The 18,201-nt window shown below is 35.9% G+C and overlaps 1 long non-coding RNA gene across 6 annotated transcripts in view; it reads left to right on the top strand.

Annotated features, from left to right (window-relative positions):
* Positions 1–18,201, top strand: part of LOC109676947 (uncharacterized) — a 138,657-nt gene that overhangs the window by 97,797 nt on the left and 22,659 nt on the right. For all 6 annotated transcript variants that reach the window (XR_012449979.1, XR_012449974.1, XR_012449975.1 and 3 more), the window contains 3 exons: positions 6,020–6,173; positions 15,220–15,302; positions 16,594–16,674. This is a non-coding gene — a long non-coding RNA (uncharacterized lncRNA). The remainder of the gene's footprint in view (positions 1–6,019; positions 6,174–15,219; positions 15,303–16,593; positions 16,675–18,201) is intronic.

Below are 18,201 nucleotides of genomic sequence, written 5' to 3'. Positions count from 1 at the left end.
GGCAAATTAATGAATTATTATTCATTCAGAACTTTTCATATGACAAAATTTTTACCTTTTGTGAATATAGGCTAGAACAGACTTTATTTTTAAATCAAGAAACTCACAGCTATTGGAAAATACTTAGTTACAGTAAGGTGAGAAAGTTATATTAGGGTTATGCCCAGGTGCTTTGAGAACATACAGGAGAAGCAAGCAATCATACACTGGAAGACTGGGGGAAGTCTATAAAAATGTGACATAGAAGTTCAGATTTTCACAAAAGCATCCTGATTTGAGGTGATAGCACTTAAAGACAAAGAATGAGATAGTAAACTGAGCTCAGGGAGTAAAAAGAACATAAAAGAAGTTACTGATAGATAAGTCCAGAAAAGTTTGAAGGACCAGATTTGTTTACTTTTTTCCATCTGAAAGATTTTTCTGTTTATGCTGAAGGCTTATGGGAAACTTCCAAAAGATTAAACAAGGAATAATGATATTTATTGTTTAGATCACTTGAGCAATTTGTCCTTGCAAGTCAAATTACCAGAAAGGGAAATATGGGCTTTTGGTATACTAGATTCTGTCCATCAACCAGCTATTGGTTATTTGGAAACTGCTGGCAACAACCTCAACACTACTGCCTATTTTGAAACATGTGTTTGGCCTAGATTTACCATTTACTCTGATTTGTGGGTTGTGCATAATAACATTTAGCTTGTCTGTAGTTTCCAGCAAGCTTAGGCTAGCTATAATGATCCCAAATTCCATTTCATGTCACCTCTTGTCCTATAGATCCAAACATTAGTCTTGTTAGGACAGATGTAAAGCAAAGTGTAAGACTGTATTGTGATATGTTGGACTCATATTTGGCTGAATCTATGTGGCATGATTGACTTGGAAAAACTACTTTCATTTTCCCTTTATTGTGTGTATCAGAAGAATTTCCTGTTAACTAATACGATGTTTTACCTTTTGGTCTTGGTACATTTAAGTACAAATATTCAGGGGCAAATTCTTAATTGAACTTATATGAGAGATAGTTTGTCTATTTAATTCCATTTCTTTAATTTACCTATATTCTTAAATTTCTTAGTACTCTTCAGTTCAATGACTCCTGTTTTTCCTGGGTGTGGAGGTCAAAAATACTTAATCCTGCTTTTTTGTAATTTTCTTAGTCTTTCATTGGCAAGTAATTATATAAAACCATGGTTAGTAGGGAAGAACATTCATGATAAAAATGTAGTTGATACAGAGGATAGCAAATGACTGAGATAAAATGTTTTGGTTTTGCAAGTTGAAGCATCTTATCAACTTGTTAGCAATGTAAATATGACTTATGGTTTTAAGAAAAAAGAACATAGTTACTTATAGCTTTTTAAAAGTACACAAAACAGTTTTCTTTACATATAACTGCTTATAAAAGCCTTTCCCTAAAGCAATTGTTATTATGTTTTTTCATCCAACATAGAGATGAGCTGACTTTTCCTAGATAATGGCCCAAAAATTTCAAACACTTTACACATTTTTCCAGTGCCAGGTAACTTAGTCACATTAAGCGCTAACGTGCATCACATTAAGGGCAATTTCACCAGAAGTATAGAAGTGGTGTAGTACAGTGGTAGAAGCACTAAACTAAGAGTAAAGAAAGTTAAGGTTCTCATCAGAATAATACAGATGTGACCTTGAGCAAGCTTGCTCATCTCACTGAGACTCCAGATCCTCACTTAAAATTAGGAGATGGAATAGATAACCTTTCTGGTCCCTTCCAGCTTTAGCAGCAAATTGTCCCATTTAAGCAAATTCACTATCACTTGTGAAAACCCGTTAAAGATTTAGGGTCACTTAAAAAAATTCTGAATCTCAAATTTCATTTACTTGTGAGGAAAGATTGCTAAAATGCAGTTTTATTAAAACCACCAGCCTTGTTATTGTTCACATTTGGATATGCCACAAATCAAGTCATGCCCTGAAACTTAATTCTTCATGCAGCCAGTCATTTAAAAGACTTTTAGTGGTCTCTTACAGCATTCAAAACACTGATCTAGAGGCAACTGGAAACACAAAGATGAGGCACATACAAATCTTTCTTATATGAAGAAAAGATGAACACACAAATGATCACACTGTGAGACAAGCATTAGGCAAAATATGAGACTTAAAAATAGAGAACATTTTGAACTAGGAAAATGTTAATTCTATCCCTGATACACTGATAACCTTAAAAAATTCCATCTTGTATCCTTCACTATTAGATAATTCTTTATCGTTGTTTTTAATGTAGCATTTATAGTGTGTGTGTGTGTGTGTGTGTGTGTGTGTGTGTGTGTGTGTGTGCTTATTAGGTTTCTGGTTATAAGAGTGATAGGTGTCATCATGTTGAGAGAGCTAAGCCAAGCTCAAAAGGCCAAATATTGCATGTTTTTGATTATTTTCAGAATCTAGACCTAAAATGATGATGATGAGAATAACAATAGTGGGACATGAATGTAGAAGGGGGACTTGTCTAAGTTTGGGAGATCAGCAGTAGGGGGAGGGGGAAAGGAAAGGATACTGAACTATGAAGAGGATCCAAGTACATTACATATGCACATGTGCACATAATTATGTAGATGAATATATACATGTATATATGTAGAAATATAAGGATTAAAAGGAGAAAATAAAAATCATTTTCAATCATTTGATCTAAGATAGTCACTGCTAATATTCTGATGAATTCCATCTAGTTTATTTCCATGTCATATCTAATTTTTTTGTAAGTTACTTTTTTTACAGAACATAACATGACAATTTGTCATGTACTTAAAAATTAGTATACAACATAATTTTTAAATGGCTGACTGTACTGCATTATGAGGGGCGAACATAATTTGGTTTGTTTATACCCCCCATTTTTCATATTTAATGTTGATTTATTAATTTACAAAATATTTTTATAAGTATCTGCTATATGTCAGGAACTTTTATAGGGCTGAGGATATAGCACTATGGCGCAAACAACACACAGATGTACTGCCTTTTTGGAACTTGCATTCCAAGAGGACATGAAGCAAGACAGATCATAAAATGATAAAAATAATTAATCCCATCTAAAAATGATTTTTACTTAGTATTTATAAGATGCAAAATTATTAGATCTTCTCTAAAGATGCACAGTTTGTCCCAAAGCTCTAGAATTTGTTGAAGACCATCCACACAGGCTTTAGATCCAGGCTAGGCAGCAGCCATAATGCCAGTCTCTCCCAAGTCTTTTTTGAAAGGACGGTCCTTAGGAGCCTGGTTCAGTCACAGTTTGAAGCAAGGGCAACCATTTCATAGTAGGCCAAGACTGACATGGACTGACTCAAAAAGATGAGCTGGGTCAAACAGAAACCACAAGAGGATAAACAGTCAGCATTAGAATTAATGTTGAATCCTGATACAGAGAACAGCTGATGTAATCACACTGGGCCACATGTAAGATTAACTAATGAGGGTACAGAAACCAAATACAGCAGCAAGAGAGAAAAGGGACACTCAGACACATGAAAACCATCTATTGTGTTCATGTTAATGTACTGAGGCAAGGCCACGATTCATAACTCTCATTGTTATTGACTTCAGAGATGCCTTAGACTCAGAACACCTTATAGGGCCTGTGATTCCAAAATATTCAGCTTTCTGGAGTCACACACATCATTGCCTGAGATAGCTTATGTGAACCTTTTGTCCTTCAACCAGAGAAACTCAACAAAAACAAATCTCTAAATAGAAAGACAAATAGATGTGTGAAGATCACTACTCAATAGTAGATAATTCAGCTCCATTCAAGTTTAGTTATAATTTAGACTTGAAAACTATCTGACTAGGACCTAGATTTCCTTCCCTTTAAGAATCATTGTCTTTTTTATTACTATTTTTTGGGTGGCACTGGGGTTTGAATTCAGAGTTTCACATTTGCTAGGCAAGCACTCTGCTACTTCACCCACATAATAGCCCTTTTGGCTTTTAGGTTATTTTTCAGATAGGGTATTGTGCTTTTTTTCCTGGGCTGGCATCAGACCACAGTCTTTCTACCTACCTCATATAGCTGGAATTTCAGCCAAGAATCACCATGCCTGGCTTGTTCTACAGATGGTGGAGGGGGTCTCAGTAACTTTTTCCTGGCTGGTCTTGAACCACAATCTTCCTGATCTCTGTCTCCAAAATACCTGGGATTACAGATATGATACTGGCTTTTCATTGTTCTTTGATACCAGTTCTTTAGAAAAGTCAGGTTTTCTTCCTTAACAAATACAGGGTATATTACTTTAAAATTTTGTACAAGGTATCATGGTTAGGCACTGGGATGGTTTTGGAAATAAAAAACACTTTCTCTGTTACCAGGAGCATATAGCTTAATAGCACCTATAATGACAATACAGATAAGAAGGACTTTCAGTGAGTCTGCAGAAACTCCATGGAAACAAAACAAGGAGCCTCTAAAACACAGTAGAGTGACCCTTAAGCTAAGTTTTAAAGAATGAATTGGAGTTACCTTTAGTTTAAGCTGCAGTTTATGTTAAAGTGCTCTGATCACTTAGCAAAACATCAGTTTTCTTTGTTTTATTTTTGACTTACTCACCTTAAGTCCATGGAAATATGCAGAGTCCCCATACTCTCCCCTGGAAATTCTTAAAATCAAGTGTCTCAGAAATTACTACTATTGTCTAAAGTTTTTTTTCTTATCATTTTTTTAACTTTTCAACAGAGTTTTCTATTGCCAGAATATTTTACAGGAATAGTAAATAAGAAAAGAAGGAAATATAACATTCACATTAGGGAATAAAAATTGCACTAGAGAAAACATAGGGGAAACACTTGAGGATGTAAGTATAGAAAATGACTTTCTGAATATGACTCCCTCAATACCTCAGGGAATAAGAGGAAGAACTGAAAAATGGAATTGCATCAGATTAAAGGTTTCTGCACAGCAAAGAAAACCTTCAGAAAGGGGAAACATGTTTTTCAGCTGTTCATCTTACAAGGTTTTTAGTATTCTGAATTTATGAAGTGCTCAAAAACTAAATACCAAAAACCGCAAACAATCAAGTTAAAAATGGGTAAATGAACCGAACAGTTTTCAAAAAAAATACAAATGTCCAATAAAAATATAAAAAATGTTTGACATTCTTAGCCATAAATGAAAAAATAAAACATCATTGAGATTCCATATCACTTGGCTATCATAAAAAAAATGCTGGAGAAAATGCAGAGTAAAAGGATTCCTCATACACGGTTGATGAGAGTGCTGACACTATGGAAATCACTATGGATGTTTCCCAAAAAAACTAAGAGTAAACTATCATATAATCCTGCTACATCACTCCTAGGCATATACCAGAAGGAATGCAATGCAGTATACAGTAGAGACACTTTCACACCTATGTTTGTTGCAGCAGTATTCACAATAGCCTAGTTATACAATCAGTGTAGGTGTCCATGAACAGATGACTGAAGAAAACATGGTATATATACAGTATGGAGTATTATGCACAAAAGAAATTATTTCATTTTTAGAAAAATGGATAGAATTTAAGATCATGTTAAGCAAAATAAGTCAGATAAAGAAAGATAAATATGGACGCTTTCTCTTTTATATGCAGAATGGAGACACAAAAAAGCACATATGAGCATAAAAGAAGGACTATGTGGGGAGGAGCAGTGGGAGGTGGGAGGGGATAAAGAGAGGATGTGGGGGAAGAATATGATCAAAGTATATTGTATGTGGAAGATCCAAGATGGTGGCTAGGGTAGGGAATCAGAAATCCTAAGCTCTGTGACACCAGAAACTTCCTTGAGATGTCAGACCTACACTTGGGTAATTCTGATTGCTTCTAGCCAAAATAATAACTGCCATCACATTAAGTGCAGGTAAAAATCAATAACTGACCCTTAAATCAGCCTTTAATTGCACCTAGCAGCCATGAAAATCCCATGCAGCACAGCCAGCAAGATGTGTTCAGCCCTGGGAAAAAAAGTCACCCAGCTGTTTCTCTTTCTTTCTCCCAACAAGCAGAAGACAGAACATCAATCAGAATTAAACTCTGTGACATCCTGGACCCCTAGCCTATGGAAAGCCTCTCTACTCTGTGCCACACTGAAAACAACAGTGCCATTTCTCCCCACCAGCTGGCTCCAAAGCTGCTTGTGTGAAACTGAAGAAAAAACAGGTAAGCATCATGCACCACCACGTGTGACTCCCTCCACACCCCCAGGAAAATAATCCAGTGCATCCCCTGGGCAGACTGAACCCCCTCCAACAAAACTGAAAAAACATAAGCAGCAAACTATAATCTAACACTGACAGTGCAGGTGGGGGTGGAACACTGAACCTGTCCCAGAGAATGGGTGTGGCACAAGAAGCTGAACTCTCAGTGAAATGTGGGAAAAGCAGCAAAGGCTGAGAGTGGGGTGGGGCAATAAGCCAATCTCCCAGAGGATCTGCTAGCACCCAGCAGAGATTGGGAGAGGTATAAAGGCTGAGAGCAGGAGTGGAGTGACAAACCAAACTCCCAAAGGAGCTGCTAGCATCCAGAAGAGGCTGGGAAAGGCACAAAGGCTGAGAGTGGGAGTTAGGTGACAAGCCAACCTCGCAGAAGAACCACTAGCACCCAGCAGAGGTCGGAAGAAGCACAAAGGCTGAGAACATGGGAAGGGGAGAACAAGTGACAGGCCAACCTCCCCCAAAGGTTGCAAAGCAGGGCAGGTGGTAGATCCCGGAGCTAATCTCTGGGATAAAGGCCAGCATTTGAAACTGAATTGCCCCACCTTGCTGGGGAAGCAGCTGACCAAACAGAGTTGCATCTGAAGGGCAGTGCAGCTGCTGGCTGGTGAAACAACAGCTCTGACCACCCTGCAGGAACTGGCAGTCTTACATCACGTCACAATTCCAATTAATTTTGTGGACAGAAGGACCAAATACTACTCACTAGCCAATGCCTAGTGAGACTACATCAGAGCTTCTGTTTATATGCTAACACCAGAATACCAGTATTAGATACCTAAGGAATAACTCTAGAACTTTTACCAAAATACTGAAGTTTTTATGGTTCCTAAACCTGGTGTTTTTTATTGTGTTTATTTTTCCCCCTGTATTATTAACTTCACTATCACTATTCTCTTATCCTTATTCTTACCCTCTTCACCTTCCCTGCTTCCCCTGTGCTACAATCCATTGTTCTCCCTCCAAACTACTCTTTCTGTCCCTTCTCATCCACTATTTCCCCTGTCTTCACCTCTGCCTCTTATCCTCCCCCAACCTGCCAACACACTACCCCTCCCTCCTACACACTCATCACCTGCTGACTAGCTTACTGTACCAACTGTATACAACCCCAGCCCTCTGTAATCCCTGACACAAGCACTCTCAACTACAACAACAGAAATACACCCAAACACACACAAGGGCTACAAAACCCAGGAGTCCCCATACCTCTTCCCCATCTCCTTTCCTGCCCCCCTTTTGAGTGTCACCTTTACCAATTCTCCAACATCTATAACTAGCCTAATAACCATTACCCCTCAACTCCTACTGTTTATAGATTTTATCATCAAGGGGTTTTCTATATAATAGGTAAACAACTGGTTTGGCATTGACCTATGAATTTATTATTTCTAAATTACACCTCCAGGTCAGTGACAGAAAAACCACATCAACCTAGCTAACAACCAAGTAAGTCACAAAACAAAAGTTAAATCAGGGAAAGAAAACAGGCAATCAAAACCACCAACTAGCCTATCAAGAACATAGTTGCACAGCAACAAGTGGATTGATGGGAAGAAGAAAAGGGATGGAAACTATTTTCCTCAAAACGATAATTTAAGGGCTTGAGGTATGCTTAAAAATCTAAACATAGACCTGCCATGTGACCCAGCAATCCCACTCCTGGAGATATACCCAAAGAAATGCAACACAGGTTACTCCAGAGGCACCTGCACACCCATGTTTATTGCAGTGCTATTCACAATAGCCAAGTTATGGAAATAACCAAGATGCCCTACTACTGATGAGTGGATCAAGAAAATGTGTTACTTGTACACAATGGAATTTTACTCAGTCATGAAGAAGAATGAAATCTTATCATTTGCAGGTAAATGGATGGAACTGGAGAACATCATTCTGAGCAAGGTCAGCCAGGCTCAGAAGACCAAAAATCATGTTCTCCCTCATATGTGGACTTTAAATCTAGGGTAAATGCAGTAATGTGGTTGGACTTGGATCACATGACAAGGGGAGAACAAATATGGGAGATATAGGAATAGGTAGAAAACCCAAAAATGAAAGCATTTGATGTCCCCACTTCAGAGGAACTAATACAGAAACCTTAAAATGACAGAGGTTATCATAAACAGGGGATCAGGAACCAATGCAAAGATCAGTTAGAGTTGAATCAACATGGGTCGTAACACATGGGTACAAGAAAGCAATAGTAGGAATCTCTCTGTATAGCTATCCTTAACTCAGCTAGCAAAAATGCTTTGTCTTCCTTATTATGCTTGTGTATTTTCTTCAACAAAATTAGTGATAAGGGCAGAACAGGTTCTGCCTGGAACTGAGTGGGGGAGGGGAAAAAGGTGGGGGAGGGGGGCAGGGTGGAGAAATTACCCAAACAATGTATGCACATGTTGAAAAAAGAGGATTCTCCTTGAAAAAGAAAAAAGATAATTTAATACAGGATTCAGTGGGAAATGAAGAAAATGGATACCCAGTTTCTGCCCTTGACAAAAAAAGGATAAAATGTCACTAAGGACCCCAAAGAAGAAATCTTGGAAGATATCACTGAGAAATTCATGGAGAAGATACTAGACATGGTTAATCTGAATGTACAAGATGCACTCAAGAAATTTCAAGACACCAAAAATAAAGGACATGAGAAGACACAGAACCAAATAAACGGACTCAGAGAGGACTTCAGCAAACACCAAACTGAAACAAAGGACACCATAAAAAGAGATTTATGAATTACAGGTGACAACACAAAATATAAAAGAGGAGTTGAACAAAAATATGGAAAACCTCAGAAAAAAGAATCAAACAGAAATCCTGGAAATAAAATTCTCTTTAGTCAAACAAAAAACACAGTGGAAGGCCACTCCAGCAGACTAGAACAAGTAGAAGACAGAATCTCAAAGCTCGAAGGTAAAATAGAAATTAAAGAAAAAAACAGAAGAAATCTTAGTCAAACATCCAAAGAGCAGTGAAAGGAATATGCAAGAACTCAGTGACTCTTTCAAAGACTAAACCTGAGAATCATGGGCACTGAAGAAGGAGAAGAGGTGCAAGCCAAAGGGATACGTAATATATTCAATGAAATAATAGCAGAAAATTCCCCAAATTTCGAGAAAGTTTGCCCATTCAGTTACAGAAAACCTCCAGGACACCAGACTTGCCCAAAATAGAATCTCCCCACAGCATATTATCATTAAAACAACAAGCACAGACAAAGAATATTGAAGGTTGTAAGAGAGAAAAAAAAACATATAAAGGTAAACCCATCAAAAACACAGCAGATTTCTCAACAGAAACTTGAAAAGCAAGAAGGACATAGAGTGAGATATTTCAGGCACTGAATGAAAATAATTTCAGCTCTAAGATACTCTACCCAGCAAAACCATCATTCAGAATTGACAGAGCAATAAAAATCTTCCACAATAAACAGAAACTAAGACAATATATGGCCACCAAGCCACCACTACAGATAACTGTACAAGGAATTCTGCACACAGAATATGAAAGCAAACAAAACCATGAGAGGACAGGAAGTATCAAATCACAGGAGAAGAAAAGAAAAGTAATAAAAATAGGGCTGAAATTAATGAAATAGAGACCAAAAAAAAAAAAAAACCCATACAAAGAAATGAATGAAACAAAAAGCTGGTTCTCTGAAAAAATAAACAAGATTGACAAGTCCCTGGCAAATCTGACTAAAATGAGGAGGGAAAAGAACAAAATTAGCAAAATCAGAAATGAAAATAGGACAATAACAACAAACACCAAGGGAATCCAGGGACTCATCAGAGACTACTTTGAAAACCTATATTCCAATAATTGGAAAATCTTAAAGAAATGGACAAATTTCTAGATACTTATGATCATCCAATATTGAACCAAGCGGATATTAACCACCTAAACCAACCTATAACATGGAATGAAATTGAAGCAGCAATCAAGAGTCTCCCAAAAAAGAAAAGTCCAGGACCTGATGGATTCTCAGCTGAATTCTACCAGACCTTCAAAGAACTAATAACAATACTCCTTAAACTTTTCTACAAAATAGAAAGGGAAAGAACACTGCCTAATTCGTTTTATGAAGCCAATATGACTCTCATACCAAAACCAGACAAAGACACCTCCAAAAAGGAGAACTACAGGCCAGTCTCCTTAATGAACATTGATGGAAAAGTCCTCAATAAAATTATTGCAAACCAAATCCCACAACATATCAAAAAGATCACTCACCATGACCAAGTCGGCTTCATGCCAGGGATGCGGGGATGGTTCAATATATGCAAATCAATAAATGTAATGCATCACATTAATAGAAACAAAGACAAAAACCACTTGATCATCTCAACAGATGCAGAAAAAGCCTTCAACACCACTTCATGATAAAAGCTTTAAGAAAACTAGGAATAGAAAGAATGTACCTTAACATTATAAAGGCTATATATGAAAACCTATAGCAAACATCATAATTAATGGGGAAAAACTGAAACAATTTTCTCTAATGTCAGGAATGAGACAAGGATGCCCACTCTCTTCCCTCCTATTTAACACAGTCCTAGAATTCCTACCCAGAGCTATAAGGAAGAAGAAGAAATAAAAGGAAAATAGGTAAAGAAATAATCAAAGTATCTCTATTTGCAGACGACTTGATCCTATACCTCAAAGACCCAAAAAGCTCCACCCAAAACTTGTAGACACCATAAACAGCTTCAGCAATGTAGCAGGATACAAAACCAATTTACAAAAATCAGTAGGCTTGCTATACACTAACAATTAGTAAATTGAGAAAGAATGAAGGAAAACAATTACATTTACAATACCCTGAAAAAAATTCAAATACCTAGGAATAAAATTAACAAATGATATAAATAACCTCTACAAGGAGAACTACAAACTACTGAAGAAAGAATTCGAGGAAGACTGTAGAAGTTGAAAAGATCTCCCATACTCATGAATTGGCAGAATCAACATAGCAAAAATAGGTATACTACCAAAAGCAATCTACATGTTCAACACAATTCCCATCAAAATCCCAATGATATTCACCACAGAGATTGAAAAATCTACTCTAAAAGTTCATTTGGAACACAATAGACCACAAATAGCTAAGGAATGCTGAACAAAAAGAGCCATGCTGGAGGTATCACAATACCTGACTTGAAACTATACTACAGAGCCATAGCAATAAAAACAGTATGGTACTGGCACAAAAACAGATATGAAGACCAGTGGAACAGAAAAGAGGACATGAATATGAGTCCACACAGGTATGCCTACCTTATTTTTTACAAAGGCACCAAAAACATATGATGGAGGAAAGACATCCTTTTCAACAAATGTTGCTGAGAAAAGTGGTTATATGCCTGCAGAATACTGAAACTAGATACCTGCCTGTTACCCTGTACTAGTATCAACTCAAAGTTGATTAAGGACTTTAATATCAGACCCAAAACCTTGCAGTTAGTACTTGAAAGAGCAGGGAATACTCTGGAAGCAATAGATATAGGCAAGGACTTCCTCAGTAGAACTGCAGCAGCCCAGCAACTAAGAGAAAAGATGGACAAATGGGACTACGTGGATTCTAAAAGCTTCTGTACAACAAAGAAAGTGGTCTCTACATTGAAGTGGGAAAATATTTGCTAGCTATACACCAGACAAAGGACTGACAATCAGAATATACAGGGAGCTCAAAAAACTAAGCTCCCCCAAAATTAATGAACCAATAAAGAAGTGGGCAACTGAACTAAACAGAACTTTTTAAAGGAAGAAGTCCAAATGGCCAAAAAACACATGAAAAACTGCTTACCATCCCTGGCCATAAATGAGATGCAAATCAAAACCACGCTAAGATTCCCCTCACTCCTGTTAGAATAGCTACTATCAAGAACACCACCAACAACAAATGTTGGTAAGGATGCAGGGAAAAAGGAACCCTCATACACTGCTGGTAGGAATGTAAGCTAGTACAAACCACTTTGGAAAACAATATGGAGGCTTCTCAAAAAACTATACCTTGATCTGCCATATGATCCAGCAATACCACTCCTAGGGATAAACCCGAAGGAATGTGACTCAGGTTATTACAAGGCCTCTGCACACCATGTTCATTGCAGCACTATTCACAATAGCCATGTTATGGAACCAGCCAAGATTCCCCACTACTAACAAATGGATTGAGAAAATGTGGTATTTATACACAATGGAATTTTACTTAGCCACAGAGAAGAATGAAATTTTGTCATTTGCAAGTAAATGGATGGAACTGAAGAACATCATCTTAAGTGAAGTTAGCCTGGCTCAGAAGGTCAAAAAACGCATGTTCTCCCTCACAGGAAGATTATAGACCTAAAACAAATGCATGGGTCACACACTAAGGGGAGAATGTGCACAGGAGGAACATGGAAAGGGAAAGAAACCTAAAACTTGAATGTGGTTGATGTGCCCACTATAGAGGAGTGACTATAGTAATGTTAAACTGGCAGATTACTATGGGAAGGGGACCAGGAAGTAGCACAGAGGTCTGGCAGAGATGAACTAATGTGGGTTGCAATACACAAGTGCATGGATGCAATGTTAGGAATCTCTCTGTATAGCTATTTTATATCAAGCTAGCAAAAACGCTATATCTTTCTTATTATCTCTTATATTTTCTCTTCAACAAAATTGGAGAACAAGAGGGCAGAACAGGTTCTGCCAGAAGCGGAGGTGGGGGTGGGGGCAGTAAGAAGGTGGCACTGGCCCAAACGATGTATACACATGAAAGTAACTGTAAAAACAATAAAAGAAAATAAAGAAAAAAAAGTACATTGAATGCATGTATGGAAAGTTCATAAAGAAACCCATTATAAATTTTTGCAATAGAGTTAGAAATAGAGGGGAGAGTTCAGAGGAGGAGGGATAAGAAAGAGTAGTAGAGGGGATGAACATGATAAAAGTACATTAAATTCATATCTAAAATATCACAATGTTACCCTTCATTTTGTACAATATATGCTTATAAAAAACCAAAGAAGCAAAAAAGGAATAAAATTTTGTTTTCTTTCATATGAATTTTATATAAAGCCAAATATTATACATGCAAATTATAATTTTTAAAATTTTATGTGGATTAATTTCTACTTATGCAGGTTATTTTCTTTTGTGAATTTTGTTTTAATTGTAGTTTATCTATATGTTACTCCCAGTTTTAGATATTCATTCTATTCACATGCTACCAGGGTCCTTTCCTGGTAGTCAGGCTGTGTGGGAAGTATTCACCAATTAAAAGAAAAATTTTGAAATTGTACAAATTACTGCCCCAGTAAGCACAAGTTTCTGTGATCACACATTTTTTCCTACAGTAATATCTATATAGGAAAACAAATTGCAAGTCAAAAGTTGACAGTTGAATTTATAATCAGAAAAAGAAGAATTAAATTCTTCAGTTCCAGACTTAGATAGCCTGATGTGTTCACCTTGCTACTGGGTCCAAACCTCAAAGTCTATGAATCAAAATCCACATCAGACATACTCATTTAGAGATGGCCGTTTTCTCTTCCCTAGATAGTGCTAACATTTGTCTTTGCAACTCTTTTTTTTAATTAAAGTCACCTGATTGACACTTCTCTAGACAAGAAAAATACATTGATAACTGTGGAACATTTCAGAAAGTTATTCCACTCAAGGTGTTTGTCTTTGCTGTGATCTATTCCAGTTTAACTCTGAAGCATACTTCACTGAAGCCACCACTCATTCAACACTAAGTTATTCTAACACCTTGATATTATATTTTTGCATGGAAAAAAACTTCATTAATTACAGCCATGGTTATATTTTTATTTTCAACTCAAAGGCATCTGAGTGTTTTTAAGTTCCATGTCTCCAGCATCCATCTAACTTTTTGCAGTAAACAGTGTCATTTAGTATTCACAGAAAATAGTACTTCTAATGGAGTCCTGTGTTATTACATGATCTTACAATGGCTGCTTTTCAAATCCACTACAATTAAAATTCCTCTTTCTTGCAGCTAATACATACCTTGAGATCATCAAGATTTTCTAATTCTCATTCTGGCCTAATAAAAAGGACTGTCATTGCTAAATTAATAACATGTTTTACTGGAGCTGGAGGTTTTAAAACCTTAACACAACTTTATCCAAACATTTAATTTTAGTGCGAGAACTCATGAAAAACAAGGCCTTTTTCCTCACTCCATTCTGCAAGGCAGATGCCACTGACTATTGACAGTTGATTTCCTTTTGGCTAGACTCCACTGAGTCTAAATGTAGACTTCCCAATCACATTTCCAGGTAAGTAGAATTGCTCCCCCAAGCTGGACCTGGTGTACCACATGAAGAGTTCTGGATTCCTTATATGTTTTTATGGTATCTGACAAAATTTGTAACTTAGTTTGAGTCTAAATGTTCATCTGACAGTAATTGCATTCTGTAACTTTTCTGAAGTTTGTGAAGTTTATTCCATATGCATCTCTTCATCAAGGTAAATAAAATTGCCAATTATTATTGATAAAGGTCTGAGAATCATTTCTTTTGTTAAAGAGGCTGCTCAGTCTAGATTAGTATTAAGATTAATACAGGCTTTACTATGGGAATTTTTAAATTAAGATAATTTGATTTCTTAATAAAGGAAAACATTTCTTATCACAAAATGGATGAAATTTTTAATATAAATCCATTGTACATAAATGAATGAATTTTGAACTTTTTCCATATGATGAAAATCACTTGGTTTATAAAGTTATGAAATAACCATACTTCCAGGACCTTTTTAAGCACCAAAGAACCTGTTGGCTTAAAGAATTAAATACAGTAGTTCATAGTACTATTTTTTTATGATGACAGGAAATATAAAATATCAGAATTTTGTTGAATATAGATTAAAGAGTCTTAAAGTTATTAGTGAAAATGTTAGTATTTTAAGAATATTGTAACTGAGTCTGCAGTTCATAATCATGCATTAGTTTAACTATTTTTCCTGTGTATTTTTGGCAGAATTGGGAAGAAAAGAGAAGACAGCCATATGATGTAACTCAAAAGATACCATTTGTAAAAGACAGGTTATCTAGGAGAATCAGGTTAGTTCTGACATATAAATCAAAATTACTTACATTTTAGGGGTCTGAAATTCGATAAACTTCCAAAGGCTAAATGCTACAGTATTCCAAACTATCCCGATTTTTGAACACGCTTGTAGATTTTCCCAGAGACAAGTTACCCCTACTTTTACCTCATTTTCTAGAAGCTAAAAAAGATAACTAGTTATTGGAGTAGCTGAGGAAAAGCACCTGCGTTTTTATTTGCAGGACCTGAAAAAAATTAAGGTCAAGAAGAGTTTTAAATTTTATTCTGTTTATTTCTAATGCTATGCAATTTTTATCCTGTTAGAATTTTTTTCATATTGGAGGTAATTATAGTTTTTCATCTTGAATATTGCTAATGCCAGGGGCAAACCCACATATATAGTAAATAAATTTTAGCTTTACTTTTTATGTTCCTGCACAAGGGAAAATCACTAACAGTTTTTCCTTATACAACTTACTTCAATTAGTTCTTCTTTCACTACACTACTTTAAAAATACTTGCTTTGTACAAAAATACATGCAATTGGTTCACTGCGTTGCTGATACATAAGAAATGAAGAAGGAAGAATAGCAATCAATTAAACAGGGGTGCCTTGTGTTCTAGCATGGTAAGATTTACATGGTGCAGAACAATGTCATATTTGCTCATCTGATTTCTTTCCTTTATACTTATATAATGTGAGAACATTTTTTTATACCTTAAATAGAAAAAAGCAAGAAGACCGAGCAATAGATAGTTGTTGCCTAACTGAAGAAAACTGGTACCTAAAGAAAATAGGAGAGTTTGTTGGTGAAAATCTTATTTTCCAGAAAAGCAAGATATGATCATTTTTCAACATGGAGGAGGGTCTGCTGCAGTGCGCTACCAATTCTGCCACAAATTCATAATGTCACTGTGGAATTACTGTGTTCCCATTTGTAGATGTGGTTCAATTCAGTTTTTATGACTGTTTTAGAGCTGGGACTTCATGGTGATTTGATGATAACTACCCAATCACTGGCCTCTTTATCAGGATAATTTTTACCCACACTGTCATTTTTCATCATTATTTGAAGAATCACTCCAAGTACTTACTGGGTTGAGGACCACAGTGAAGAAAAGTTCACCTCCTTGAATACTCTTATCCAGCTCCTTAGGACCCCCTGGATATTCTTTGTAGAAAATTGTGTGAGTGAAAAGCCCACAGGCCTGTCTTGGAAGAACCTAAAAGAAAAATGACTAAGTAAGGAAAAAGCTAATTTCAACCAATTATTTTATTGAAACCTAACTTTTTTCTTATGAAAGGTGATGTACAAACTGGCATCATTATTGAACTCTAACTAGGCCCTGGAAAAATCCTTCACACCCTGGGAAAGAGAGGAGGATGTAAGTAAAGAATGGTCAGTGAGGGAATTTAAAGAGATATTTAAAACTAAAATAGACTTTGAGTTATTTTATTCACTTTTCTCTTTAAATCTTAAAACTTAGTACTTTTGTTTTTCTGCATTGAGGGCAACAAATGCTAGCTAATTTTTTAGGTGTCTTACCTATCCTCATATCATAAGCAGATACCTTAAAAGCAACTGAGGCCAATAGGAGAAGGGGACCAGGAACTAGAGAAAAGGTTAGATCAAAAAGAATTAACTTAGAAGGTAACACACATGCACAGGAAATTAATGTGAGTCAACTCCCTGTATAGCTATCCTTATCTCAACTAGCAAAAACCCTTGTTCCTTCCTATTATTGCTTATACTCTGTCTTCAACAAAATTAGAGATAAGGGCAAAATAGTTTCTGCTGGCTATCGAGGGGGTGAGGAAGAGAGGGAGGGGGTGGAGTGGGTGGTAAGGGAGGGGATAAGAGCAGGGGGGAGAAATAACCCAAGCATTGTATGCACATATGAATAATAAAAAAATAAAAATTAAAAAAAGATACAATTCATAAAAGCAAAATAAAACATGTTTTTTATTTGAAAAAAAGTCAGTACTTTTATTATGAAGTCTAATATATTTTAGCATCATAAGAAATAAAGAGCAGCAAAAAGAATTTAAAATATTAGAATTATCTGCATTAAATTGTAATCCTAGTAGGCAAAAATGTAAAGAATATTACTTTCTGACAAATTCTACACATGCATTGAAAATGAAGTCAATTATTAACCCATTGTGCTTCTTAGGAAATGACATTCTAAATTATAACAGATATTAAAACACAAATCATAGTATTTGCTAGAGTCTGCAAAGACCACTGCAGGCTATTGTAACTGCCCAAAATTCTAGGTGTGAATCTGCCAGTTTCAAAAGTAAGAGATTATCCACTTGACTTGCATAGTAACTTTTAGAACATATCATAAACAGAATGATAAACGGTCACTTAGTGGAAGGTCTCTTTTCATCCTTTAAATAAGCAAGTCATTATTTACTTCTATTATACACATTTGTTATCAGTACGTTTTTTCAAAATTTTACAGGTAAAATAACAGTGTAATTATAAAAGGCTTTACTTTTAAGCTAAATATAATGATCCCATGATAAGCTGAGTTTGCAGTATACACTTGAAGTGGCAGAAAATTAATGAATACATTTTGGAAAGTGACAAATTTTACACAGGCAGGAGCTCTGCTTTTTGCCCTAAGCAAATAGATCTTCATTTTTATTGTCTTAACTCTTAAAGCATATTTAGTTCAATAAGTACTTTCAAAATATTGCCTGTTCAGGAATTCCCATGTTTTGCAGCCCATCACAAGTATACTAGTTCTTTTTTTTTTTTTAGTTTGAATATCTATTGTAATAAATTTTAGTCTAATTCTTGGAACATTTTCTTAAGAAACTAATTCTCAGCTTGATCAATGTATCCTATATTGCTGAATAAATCAAGTCTCTATATGTCCTTTTTATTTTTGTAAACTGGTAAA

This window comes from Castor canadensis, chromosome 1, assembly GCF_047511655.1.
Source record: "Castor canadensis chromosome 1, mCasCan1.hap1v2, whole genome shotgun sequence".
Taxonomy (NCBI): Eukaryota; Metazoa; Chordata; class Mammalia; order Rodentia; family Castoridae; genus Castor; species Castor canadensis.
The sequence above is the reverse complement of the archived record's forward strand: the minus strand, read 5'-3'. Positions and strand labels throughout refer to the sequence as shown.